The sequence below is a fragment of the Anthonomus grandis genome, chromosome 13 (assembly GCF_022605725.1).
Source record: "Anthonomus grandis grandis chromosome 13, icAntGran1.3, whole genome shotgun sequence".
Classification (NCBI taxonomy): domain Eukaryota; kingdom Metazoa; phylum Arthropoda; class Insecta; order Coleoptera; family Curculionidae; genus Anthonomus; species Anthonomus grandis.
Window position 1 is genome coordinate 17,580,299 of NC_065558.1, and position 13,003 is coordinate 17,593,301.

At 34.0% G+C, this 13,003-nt stretch overlaps 1 protein-coding gene and 1 long non-coding RNA gene across 3 annotated transcripts in view; both read left to right on the forward strand.

Annotated features, from left to right (window-relative positions):
• LOC126743478 (venom dipeptidyl peptidase 4) overlaps window positions 1-13,003 on the forward strand; it is a 111,115-nt gene that overhangs the window by 21,092 nt on the left and 77,020 nt on the right. The gene's annotated exons all lie outside the window — the stretch shown is intronic.
• On the forward strand, window positions 642-10,061 carry LOC126743484 (uncharacterized). Its single transcript, XR_007662889.1, has 2 exons — window positions 642-1,946; window positions 9,545-10,061. It is a non-coding gene; the product is annotated as an uncharacterized LOC126743484 (long non-coding RNA).

Genomic DNA, 13,003 nt, shown 5'->3' on the forward strand with positions numbered 1-13,003 from the left:
ACAATATTTAGTCTGAAGAAATGTCATTTAAAAAAAAAGCTTCTCAGTTAGAGAGTAGAGTAACAGTAAAGGACAGAAACGAATTACACTGCTTCCGCGGACTAATAAAATTATATAACAACGGTAATTTTGTGACAATATAGAAATTAAAAGTATAATAAACTAATAATAATATAAGTAGCTCCATATTTCATTCTTTTCAAGGGTGTTCCCTCACCCCTAACATACTGGCACGCCAGACATTTATTATAGAGAGATGTACACTGATCGCAATGTAAGAAGGCCTAAAAAATAAAATAAACGCATCTTGACAGCATTCTTGCATTTTCGACGCATTTTTGACAGTCACTATGGCATAATGTGCAAAGTGTCTTCAAAACATGAGCCATGTGGCGCTGCGAAAGCTCATAGCATAATATATGTTCACAAGTACTAAGGTTGACACATACTGTTCTAGATTTCTAAGGTCCTATGTGCCTGTGTTTAGCTTGCAGTATCATAATGTGTTTTCATGCCTATTAGAAGCACAGGGTAATCCCCAAAACTTTAAATGGCAACGTCTCAACAGTATTTAGTTTTAGACTGAATGAGAGAGTATGTGTATACCGTGGGTATCATTTATGCTAGGAGAATTTACCAGAAACCACTTGTGATTTTGTGAATGAGTATTCTTCTCAACTAGAAGATCCGGCCTTTCTAGATATTTGCAGATCATCAGCAAATAAAATGATACCTTAAAAGGGATGTTACAGGTTAAAATTGGCATTTTATACTCTTTATTAAAAGCACTGATTACAGTTATATTTTCAAAATAGATATTTTACAAATATTAATGATTGATACTAGTAATGCCCTTTCTGTAATAGCCTCCCAAGTAAACCATAGTTCTGTTCTCTAGCCATTTCGAATTGCAGTATTCTTTTTTTTAAGGACACATTTAGTTTTGTACATTTCAGCTTCATATTGTACTGGTTGTCAATGAAATTTTATTTATACTCTTATAAAACCTTATAAAATCTTATAAAATTAACTCTTATAAAGAAAAATATTTTAGAATTTAAATTATATCCCATATTGATTATTTAATTATTTTATAACGAATAATGATTAATTGGGCATGTACAATTATTGTGTATGTTGTACTGTTCATAGTACAATATCTGATTTTGGCTTGACCATACCAGATATGCTGGTTGATTTTACTCGGACTGACCTATCTAATTTTTGTGTCTCTTTTTATCTAATGTAAATATTAGTTTTCTTGGAAGATAGCAAGAAGTTGCTGGTCTAGGCAAAATCGAAATTGATTGTCATAGTGACACATATTTTCATTGCCAACTTCCTTGGGCCACAAATTTTGTTATTTATTTTTTATAAAAGGTTTTATGGTACTTATAAAAAAAGTTAAGTTATTTTGTTATATATTTCGATTGGCAATACACTTTGTGCGTGATTGCTTAAATACGGGTTTGACCTCTGCGGTCCTTCCTTTTCCCAGACCGCCGTCATGAAGTGAAGAGTGCTTTAGTTCTTTTTGAAATTCGTGTGAATTTTACCCATATGGGGATATAATTGACTAAATGTGGTGATAGTAAATCAACTTTTTGGGCGTAATGCTATAATTTGTTGTTTTGTTGAATTTACTGGCCTTTATGGCGATTTAAAACCTAATAATTTTTCACGTGCCCTCGAACATCGGCAAAATAGCGGTTCTGATTGGCATTGGCAGGGGACAATTTAATTAGCAAAGCTACATAACATGGATTTTGAATGGATTTTTTTTGTACGGACCTGATTTCTTCATGCCACATGGTGCTTTCGTTTTGGGGTTATGTACTCTACTGGCTCTAATCTAGAAGGAGATTTTAAGCAACTGTGAGCTAACATCTAACCTAGACCACTACCAGAGCTTGTGAAGTGGAAGAGGTGAAGCTTGGAAGCCTGCAGTTTTTTTCTTTGACTGGGATTTGGATGTCTGGGAGAGTCTCGAATCTGAAGTAGTCTGCTGTGTGTGGAGCTAGGTGACACAACATAACATTTTTTTATTCACTTATTTTATTTTTATTATCACAACTTTTATCTTTTGAGTTGAGATACATACATAAGCTTATTTAAAATTTTATTGACATTATTTAATCGATGTTATTTTATTATTGAATATTACTGATAAGAGTACATATATATGTGACAAGTGACTCCTGTGAGGTAAGACGCAGCCGGCTTCGTAGTACTACGAGTATATACTTGGGTTATATTATTTATTTTCAGACTACTCCTAAGATGTCAAATTTTCTCAGATTGGCTAGTAAATATTAGAGTAAACTAATAAAAGGGTAATTTTAAGTGGGGAAGCTTCAACAGTTAGGGTTGTTATTTTTTTTTTGCTTAGGTCAATGTCCGTGGCGGGATATACCGGGCCATGTAAGTTATTAGTTTAATTGAATTGAAGCTTCATTCCCCAAAAGGTTTGGGTGTAACATAATTTATTTTATTTTGACAACCACACTTTGATTGTGTATTTTTTGTGTGATGTTGTGGTTCCTTATTACCAACCTAAATAATTATTCCTCTTAACGATAAATAACATAACATAATTCTCTGTGATAATCAAGACTTAAATAAATTGTTATTTTCTGTTGTTAATTTGTTTTTCACTTGAGTTGAGTAGGTTGGAATATCATAGGTAATTTGGAAACAATAGTGTATACTGATTTGACTTTGATTTTGTTTTCCAAGTTTCGTTTTGAACTTGCCTAAATAAATTTTGATAAATATTGGGCGTCCTTTGGGATTATATAAAATCCAAAACTTGGTGGCGCCATACTGATTTTGACATTTAGTTGGGTAACTCTTGGGTAGTCACTACCTAAGAAATTTTGGTTCATTTGGTTGAGAAAGAAGCTAGAACCCACATCGGCTTGAGCTAGCAGCATTGTGAAGGATTCCTTCTCTGGGCGTTTCAGGTAAGAGGGGTTAAGTTCCTCCGGGCATCAAACAACTTTTGAAGACCCTCTTAAGGCCATAAACCTTTCACTATTTTTAGTACTTCTTTTCTTTTGATTAACTTGGCATTCATCGCATCACCATAATTCCATTTTATTGCACAGAAAGAAAAAAAAATATAACACTGGCGCCCCAACTTACTCTTCTTTCTCTATAGTTACCCAAAATTTTTTTCTTCTTTCACTGGATTGGACTTTAATATTCATATTTTGGATTTGAATTTTTTTTAAGGTTAACGTGAAATTTTAGGACAGGTGTTCAAATGATATTTGGATTTGGAATAGGATAAAAATCTTCTATTTAATTTTTGGTGAATTTTTACAGGAAAGATTGCAAAAGGATGAGCTGGAATATGAAGTTAAAGTTAGAGGTATTGACCCTTCTGGTACAGCAGATTCCTTGCGTAAATGTTTGCGTTCCCTTTTACAATTAGAAAAATCAGGCAATTCAGTTCAAAGCTCAGCAACTCTTGACCCTGATATCGAAATTCCGATTTGTGCAAATAAACTTACTGAGTTAAAAGATTCAATTTCATCTTTTCCTGGCACAGCTACACAACATTTGAAAATAGAAACAAAATTTGCTCATTTAACTGGCAGAATAAATAGGATTACAGACACCGATAAAGAGGTGGCTTCAAAAAGGTCCTCTTTACTTCTTGAACTTACAACATTAGTTTCTGAGTATGAAAATAAAATAATACTTCTTTCAGACTCTAATATTGATCCACCCTTAGATAATAATTTTGAAGTAAATACTTTATTAGATTCAACTCGAACTTCTATTCATGATAATTCTACGCCTACTCGAAATGAAGTTAATATGACTGCGATAAATACCAATATGCAACCATCTACATCTCATTTCAAAAGTGTTCCAGTTTTTAAATGGAATTTAAAATTTTCAGGTAATAAGTCAGGTTTAAGCTTCAATGCATTTTTACAGAGGGTAGAAGAACTATCTATTTCAAGGGGTGTTTCAAAGGCAGAACTTTTCAACTCAGCTTCTGATCTTTTTGACTGTCAAGCTTTAAATTATTATCACTTAATATCTAGATATGCAACAGATTGGGACTCTTTAATTAAATTAATGAAAGATGAATTTGTACCTCCACACTTTGCTGATAAATTATGGAAACAAATTTTAGAAAGAACTCAGGGTAGTGATGAACCGATTGGTATTTATGTTGCAGCTATGTCTCAACTTTTTGATAGAATGCCTACTCCAGTTGGTGATCAGTTAAGATTAAGAGTCTTAAGATCAAACATTTTACCTTTTTATCAGGAAAGATTAACTTTGCATGAAATAAATACACCTTTTGAACTTATTGAATTGTGTAGAAAGTTAGAGAAGACTCGGTTAAGGGTAGAGGATTTTAAACCACCTAAGAAGGGCAATTTGTCACTCGAACCTGATTTAGATTATCAATATAATAGGACAAGTTTAGAAAGTTTTAAAATAGGTAGTAAACCTAATAGTACAGAATTTGACAATCTGAATAATTGTGAATCAATAAACTCAAATTTTCAAAATTCCAACAATAATAATAATAGATTTTTAAGTAATTATAACCAGAATATACCTCATTCAAATCAGAGTTCTTTTGTTAATACAAATAGATTTGCAAATAATAATAATATTAATAATCAAAATAGGCCAGGACAAAATCAAAATTTTAATCAAAGATCTAGTAACCACAATAAATTCCAAGGTTCAGATCGTTATGGACAAAACAGAAATTTTAATTCTAATAATTTTAAAAACAGTTATTTTAAAACAGGTCCTAGTGGTCTAAATCATCAGAATTCTGGCAACAAAAATAACAATAATTTTGGTAATGCTAATTCTGGAGTAAAACTTTGTTTTAAATGTGACCAACCAAATCATTTTGCTAAAAATTGTACATCAAAAATTAAAAAATGTTTTGGCTGTGGAAAAGATAACTTTACTAAAATAAACTGTCCAGATTGTAATAGACATAATAATCAGGGAAACGACTCGAGAAGCCAATCTTAGGTCGAGGGTTTGCTTCTGGTTTTGATTCGACCATGGATTGTAAAAATAAAATTGTACTTGACTATGTATTAGCACATGTAGGTCCAGGGGAATGTCCTTATTTATCAGTAGAAATTTTTGGGTCTAAATTTTATGGTCTTTTGGATTCAGGTGCAAATAGGACTTTTATGGGTAGTTCTGGTTGGGAAAAATTGAAAATATTGGGAGTTACTTTGGACATTAATAGGAGAACATCTTGTACAATAGCTAATAATATGTCGTGTGAATGTATAGGCGTTGTTAGCGTGCCTGTAAGTGTAAAAGGAGTTATTAGGGTTATTGACATTTTTATAGTCCCAGAAATTCGTCATGAGTTGGTTTTGGGTATTGATTTCTGGAAAAGCTTGGGTATTGTTCCTGACATGCGTCGAGGTGAATGGCATTTTTCTGAAGAACCCTTAAATTCTGAAATTTCCTTAATTCAGTGTGAAGCAGATTTATCTGCAGAAGAACATTTGGCTTTGGATAAATTAGTTTCATCTTACTTTCAAAAGATTGGGGATAGGCTGGGATGCACTTCAGTTGTTAAACATAAGATAACCACTAATAGTGAGCCTATTAAGCAAAGGTATTATCCTGTATCACCTTTCAAACAGAAACTCATTGATGAGGAGGTTGACAAGATGTTGGAGTTGGGAGTCATCGAACCATCTACTTCAGCTTGGTCCTCTCCGGTTCTTCTGGTGCCTAAAAGTGATGGCAAAATGAGATTCTGCGTTGATTTTAGGAAATTAAATGCTGTATCCGAGCGTTGTGCATATCCACTTCCCTACATTTCAGCCATTTTGGATAAGTTGGGTGGAGCCAAATATCTTAGTTCTTTGGATTTGAGGAGTGCTTATTGGCAGGTTGAATTGGAGGAAAATAGTAAGCAGTATACTGCATTTACCGTTCCTGGACGTGGTTTATTTCAGTTCCGTAGACTTCCATTTGGATTACATAATGCCCCCGCAACCTTCCAAAGGTTGATCGACACCATCCTCGGTCCCAAGTTTCAGAATTCAGTGTTTAGATATATCGATGATATTATTCTAATAAGCCCAGATTTTAAGAGCCATTTACAGCTTCTAAAAGATGTTTTTCAGTGTTTGGAGGAGGCCGGTCTTACACTTAATAAGGAAAAAAGTAAATTTTGTAGAGCCGAGTTAAGATATTTGGGTTATGTAGTAAATCGTCATGGAATTTCTGTGGATCCTTCCAAAGTCGAAGCCATTACTAACATGCCAACTCCAAAATCAGTGACAGAAGTTCGTAGAATTATTGGTATGCTCTCTTGGTATCGTCGATTTATTCCTACCTTTTCTGATATAATTGCACCATTTACCAAACTTTTAAGAAAGGGAACTAAATTTTATTGGGATGTAAAATGTGATGAAGCTTTTCAAAAAGTTAAAAATTCCTTGATTTCAGCACCTATTTTAACTTGCCCTAGGTTTGAATATGACTTCGTTTTGCAAACAGATGCCTCAGGATATGGGGTTGGCGCTGTTTTATATCAAATTTATGATGGGCGTGAAAATGTCATTTGTTATATATCTCGTACCTTGACTCGACAGGAAAAGTTGTATTCAGCTACTGAGCGAGAACTTCTAGCAGTCCTATTTGGTATAGAAAAATTAAGATGTTATTTGGAAGGTGCTAAGTTTTCGGTTATTTGTGATCATCATAGTTTACAGTGGTTGGATAATCTTAAAAATCCTCAAGGTAGATTGGGGAGATGGGCTTTAAGGCTGCAGCAATTCGACTATAAAATAATTCATAGGAAAGGGCGCGATAATGTAGTAGCGGATGCTTTATCGAGGAATGTCCCGGTAAATTGTGATTCTGTTCAGTTCTCCAACCATGATTTTCATAAAACTAGTGATTCTTGGTATATTAAATTGAGAGATAGAATTGTCAAAAATCCATTAGATTTTCCTCTTTGGAGAGTTAGTGAGGACAAGATTTATAAATATGTGAGGTTAGATTACCCAGATTTACGTGACGCTGCTGACTATTGGAAATTAGTTATTCCTAAGGATAGGAGACACGAGGTTTTTGCAAGCTGCCACTGCTCGCCTTTAGGAGGTCATTTAGGTGTCTATAAGACTTATGCCAAGATAGGCAGATTGTATTATTGGCCAGGGATGAGGTCGACCGTGGTAAGGTTTGTGAGACATTGTGTTACTTGTCAGAAAATCAAACCTGAACAAAAGAAGCCAGCAGGCTTAATGGTTTCTAATTTGGTCCCTAAACATTGTTGGCAGGTTGTGAGTATGGATTTATTTGGTCCTTTGCCTAAGAGTAAACGTGGCAATATGTATATATTTGTGGTCACTGATGTATTTAGTAAATTTAATCGTTTCTTTGCCATTAGGAAGGCTAATTCTGCTAAAATATGCAATATTCTTGAGGAACATATTTTTCTTTTTCATGGAGTTCCAGAGGTTATTAGGTGTGACAATGGGGTACAGTTTAAGAGCAAAGAATTTCAAAATTTAGCAAAAAAATATGGATCTAAAATCGTGTATAATCCCAATTATCATCCTTCTCCTAATGTTACAGAGAGAGTCAATAGAGTACTAAAATCCATGTTAACTGCTTTTGCTTCGGAAAATCATAGAATATGGGATGAAAACCTAGCAGCTTTAGCTTGTGCAATTAATACAGCAACTCATGAAGTTACAAGTAAAACGCCTTACTTTATTAACTATGGTACTGAAATGATTTTGCATGCATCAGAATTTTTTCAATATAGGGACGTTAACCAAAATATAGTTTCGGATCAATCTCAGGGGAATTCCATTAAAAGGGTGAAATCTTTAGGGAAGCTAAGGGAATTTGTATCGAAGAAATTATTACAAGCAGGCCAGAAATCTAGGGATCAATATAACTTAAGACGTCGAAATGTAGAATTCAATATTGGTGATTTAGTTTGGAAAAGATTGTATGCATTGTCAGATGCAGGGAACTATTTTACTGCTAAGTTGGCAGGTAATTTTGAAGGTCCTTTTAGGGTGAAAAATAAAGTGGGTTACTGCATTTATGAACTTGAGGATATGCATGGGAAATCAAAAGGAAATTGGCATGTGCAAGATTTTAAACCTTATTATGATGAAGTTGGAAACTAGCTACCTATTTCATTTATTTTTTTTATTTTCATTGCCTATTACTTAACTCAATAGATAATTAAATTTAATTTGGATGGTAGTGTAATTATTTTCTTAATTGGCTATACACCTATAAATTAGTATTTAAAAAAAAAATTTTAGAAAAAATTTTTTTTTGGGGGAAAAAGAGGGTAGCTGTTACAGGTTAAAATTGGCATTTTATACTCTTTATTAAAAGCACTGATTACAGTTATATTTTCAAAATAGATATTTTACAAATATTAATGATTGATACTAGTAATGCCCTTTCTGTAATAGCCTCCCAAGTAAACCATAGTTCTGTTCTCTAGCCATTTCGAATTGCAGTATTCTTTTTTTTAAGGACACATTTAGTTTTGTACATTTCAGCTTCATATTGTACTGGTTGTCAATGAAATTTTATTTATACTCTTATAAAACCTTATAAAATCTTATAAAATTAACTCTTATAAAGAAAAATATTTTAGAATTTAAATTATATCCCATATTGATTATTTAATTATTTTATAACGAATAATGATTAATTGGGCATGTACAATTATTGTGTATGTTGTACTGTTCATAGTACAATATCTGATTTTGGCTTGACCATACCAGATATGCTGGTTGATTTTACTCGGACTGACCTATCTAATTTTTGTCTCTTTTTATCTAATGTAAATATTAGTTTTCTTGGAAGATAGCAAGAAGTTGCTGGTCTAGGCAAAATCGAAATTGATTGTCATAGTGACACATATTTTCATTGCCAACTTCCTTGGGCCACAAATTTTGTTATTTATTTTTTATAAAAGGTTTTATGGTACTTATAAAAAAAGTTAAGTTATTTTGTTATATATTTCGATTGGCAATACACTTTGTGCGTGATTGCTTAAATACGGGTTTGACCTCTGCGGTCCTTCCTTTTCCCAGACCGCCGTCATGAAGTGAAGAGTGCTTTAGTTCTTTTTGAAATTCGTGTGAATTTTACCCATATGGGGATATAATTGACTAAATGTGGTGATAGTAAATCAACTTTTTGGGCGTAATGCTATAATTTGTTGTTTTGTTGAATTTACTGGCCTTTATGGCGATTTAAAACCTAATAATTTTTCACGTGCCCTCGAACATCGGCAAAATAGCGGTTCTGATTGGCATTGGCAGGGGACAATTTAATTAGCAAAGCTACATAACATGGATTTTGAATGGATTTTTTTTGTACGGACCTGATTTCTTCATGCCACATGGTGCTTTCGTTTTGGGGTTATGTACTCTACTGGCTCTAATCTAGAAGGAGATTTTAAGCAACTGTGAGCTAACATCTAACCTAGACCACTACCAGAGCTTGTGAAGTGGAAGAGGTGAAGCTTGGAAGCCTGCAGTTTTTTTCTTTGACTGGGATTTGGATGTCTGGGAGAGTCTCGAATCTGAAGTAGTCTGCTGTGTGTGGAGCTAGGTGACACAACATAACATTTTTTTATTCACTTATTTTATTTTTATTATCACAACTTTTATCTTTTGAGTTGAGATACATACATAAGCTTATTTAAAATTTTATTGACATTATTTAATCGATGTTATTTTATTATTGAATATTACTGATAAGAGTACATATATATGTGACAAGTGACTCCTGTGAGGTAAGACGCAGCCGGCTTCGTAGTACTACGAGTATATACTTGGGTTATATTATTTATTTTCAGACTACTCCTAAGATGTCAAATTTTCTCAGATTGGCTAGTAAATATTAGAGTAAACTAATAAAAGGGTAATTTTAAGTGGGGAAGCTTCAACAGTTAGGGTTGTTATTTTTTTTTTGCTTAGGTCAATGTCCGTGGCGGGATATACCGGGCCATGTAAGTTATTAGTTTAATTGAATTGAAGCTTCATTCCCCAAAAGGTTTGGGTGTAACATAATTTATTTTATTTTGACAACCACACTTTGATTGTGTATTTTTTGTGTGATGTTGTGGTTCCTTATTACCAACCTAAATAATTATTCCTCTTAACGATAAATAACATAACATAATTCTCTGTGATAATCAAGACTTAAATAAATTGTTATTTTCTGTTGTTAATTTGTTTTTCACTTGAGTTGAGTAGGTTGGAATATCATAGGTAATTTGGAAACAATAGTGTATACTGATTTGACTTTGATTTTGTTTTCCAAGTTTCGTTTTGAACTTGCCTAAATAAATTTTGATAAATATTGGGCGTCCTTTGGGATTATATAAAATCCAAAACTTGGTGGCGCCATACTGATTTTGACATTTAGTTGGGTAACTCTTGGGTAGTCACTACCTAAGAAATTTTGGTTCATTTGGTTGAGAAAGAAGCTAGAACCCACATCGGCTTGAGCTAGCAGCATTGTGAAGGATTCCTTCTCTGGGCGTTTCAGGTAAGAGGGGTTAAGTTCCTCCGGGCATCAAACAACTTTTGAAGACCCTCTTAAGGCCATAAACCTTTCACTATTTTTAGTACTTCTTTTCTTTTGATTAACTTGGCATTCATCGCATCACCATAATTCCATTTTATTGCACAGAAAGAAAAAAAAATATAACAGGGAGAACACATGCAGGAACTTCATATGAAATTAAAGCTATTAGAGTATTTCCCTTTATTTTATCAGGTATATGGTTAAAATGATTGTCAGTAAAGCCTTATATATGCACGTATTACCGGCGCTAAGTAGAAGGATTTGCCGATATCGCCAGGCCTGTAACTAAACTTCACAATAGAAAAGAGCCCTGAATTCTAGTGGGACCAGGAATGTCAACAAAATCTTGTTAAAAGATCTTAGCCACCTAAAAGAAACTTTTATAATTACGTTTTTTATATGATTTCTTAAGAGACGAACTATTGAATAATGAGCACATAATTTGAAAACTTATAATTACAAAATACATTCTTTGCAGTAGCGGCTCATGAATTTGGTTTTAGGGGGGAGGGATGCAAAAATACACACCCCACAAAAATTATCGCATCACTTATTATTTCTTAAATATTTTAAATTTTTTGCCTGTTTTTTTAAATTTTATTGATATTGATAAATAAATCACCAAATAATACGACTTTTGCAACATTTATTTTAAATCAGTTTAATCTACAGAGGACAAACATTTTGATTTACAAAAACATGCAAAAATCAAAAAAATTTTACAAAACATGTATACAAAAAAAATTAACTTTATTTAAGCCAATGAATTTCTAATAGCGTGTGTTTCCGCCCCTGGCTCTAATTACAGCTTCCATTCGTCTTCGAAGGCTTCTAAACAGGTTCTGGAGGTATTCTTGCGGCACGTTTGCCCAGAAGTTAAAAAGAACATTTTGAAGATCATCTTGTGTTCTTATTGGTGCTGGATGTTGCTGAATTTGCCATCCTAGATGGTCCCAGACATGTTCTATCGGATTAAGGTCCGGGCTAATTTAGCAGGCCAATTTAGGGTGGGTATCTCGACCTCTTCTAAGTATTGCCGAACAACTCTAGCAGCGTGTGGACGAGCATTATCATGCATTAGCACAGAATTATCACCAATATATGGCATATAGGGCACTACATGGGGTTCTAGGATATCGGTTATGTACCTGTCAGCATTTAGTCTTCCATCATTCACTGGTACTAGCTCCGTGCGACCCTCAAAAGAAATTCCTCCCCAAACCATGATAGAGCTACCACCAAAGGCTTTCAGTTTGACAAAAATTAACCTGATCGTGCCGTTCACCACGTCGCCTATATACTGGTACACGCATATCTGATGAATATAGACAAAATCTTGATTCATCCGTGAATAAAATATTGGACCAATCTTGAATATTCCAATTTGCGTGTTCTCTAGCAAATTGCAATCTTGCTACTCGATGTTCTCTGGTAAGACGTGGACCTCTGGCTGGCACTCTGGCTCGTAAACCTGCTTCTCTCAGCCTATTTCGAACTGTCTGTAGGCTTATTCGGACATTACGAGCAGCCAACAGATCTGTTCGCAGTCTTCTAGAGGTGGTATGCCTAATTCTTAAAGCCGTTAACCTTAAGTAACGATCATCTACTACCGAAGTTACCCTTCTTCGGCCTTGTCCGGGTCGTCTGGATAGTTGTCCTGTTTCTTGGTAGCGATTAACGACTCTGGATATGGTGCTTTGTTGAACTCCCATTATCCGAGCGACGTGTCTTTGACTGCGGCCATCTTCTATGAGCGCAATGATTCTAGCGGCTTCTTCATTAGTCACATGTCTTGTTAAACGTTCAGGCACATCCATTATTAACAATAAATTTAAATTTTCACTTTAGAATAACACTATTTGCTTAGAACGTTTTCGATCTCAATGCATTCGCCAACACAGGAATAATAATCTACACGAGCATTTTTGATTCAAAAAAATATGTAAGAAAATCCGATCATTTTTTTGTCCATGATAAGAAACCAGAAATATCTTTTAAGTTGATTTTGAGTCCTTCAGAACAATTGCGAAAAAATCCTCGGACCCGTCAATTTTTGATTCAAGGGGGAAACATTTTTTTGTTAGTTTCGCCCCCCTGAGGTCAAAGCCCTAGCAGGGGTGACAAGGGCCCCCAAAATTTTAAATGGAACGGGGAGTCGAGTGATACTTTATTTTGAAGGTATTTTAATGTGGATTATAACCCTAAAGTTTTAAATCGTTACTATTTGCCTAGTCGATACAGGGACTAATAAAAGTTACAAAAAAATGTTAAAAAGTATAATTTTAAATAAAGGGCTTAAAGATAAAATCAATCAAGTGAATGTTCAAAATATTGGCCTTCGACTTCCATACAATAATACAGGTTTTGTTCAAACCTTTTCCGTACATTTTGCAAAATTTCTGGG